The sequence below is a fragment of the Octopus bimaculoides genome, chromosome 9 (assembly GCF_001194135.2).
Source record: "Octopus bimaculoides isolate UCB-OBI-ISO-001 chromosome 9, ASM119413v2, whole genome shotgun sequence".
Classification (NCBI taxonomy): domain Eukaryota; kingdom Metazoa; phylum Mollusca; class Cephalopoda; order Octopoda; family Octopodidae; genus Octopus; species Octopus bimaculoides.
In genome coordinates, this window is record NC_068989.1 from 4,265,212 (window position 1) to 4,266,184 (window position 973).

Below are 973 nucleotides of genomic sequence, written 5' to 3' on the forward strand. Positions count from 1 at the left end.
ATATGTATGTATGTATGTATGTATATGTATATGTATGTGTATATGTATATATATTATATTATATTATATTTGTCACTATGTGTTAAAATTTCTGAGAGTGTAAATACCTTAAAATGGCGACTGTGTATAAAAAAATATAAACTTTTATGTGTGAATAAATTGTGCTTAACTGAATATATATGTATGTCTGAATGTTTGTTTGTGTGTATGCGTGTGTGTGTTTGTGTGTGTGTGAACATGTCTGAATGTGGGTGTTTGTGTGTGTTTGTGCGTGTGTATATAATACATACATGATATATATAATATATGAACATATATATATATAGATGTTCGCGTGTACGGATGTATATACAAATTGTGTCCTTATGTACGTGTGTATGCATGTATAAATGTATACTGTGTCATTTTACATAGCGTATACTCTACAGTGATAATAAATAAGTTAATTAAAGCAAGCTATTCAAATCATATTATTCCACCCACTACGAATCATCAATAGGTGTGTAGATTCTTGGAGTTGACGTTTTAATAAGGAACGGAATAAAATCAGATATCGGAAAACTTATTAATAGATTTAACGTGGAATGAATGACAGAAATAATAAATATCGGAATATGAGATCTCACTAACAATTGAATGTGTGAATGTCTGAACATCTGAATAAATGTACTCAATGGAAGCACACATGTACACTCACAAATACACACATACACACAAACATAATATATGTATGTATGTATGTATGTATATGCGTGAGTGTATGTAAGGCGATGGGTGTTCTTCTACCTGTATAGAATAATTGTATTATATGATATATATTTGCGTGTATGGGTTGGGAAATGAATGTAATAAAACGACTATATTAAAAATCGAAGAATGGTTGCAAAAACAACGTAGCAAAATTGAATCTTACTTGATCTAAACTTTAATCACCAAAGATATCTATTGTAATATATGTGTATGTATACATATA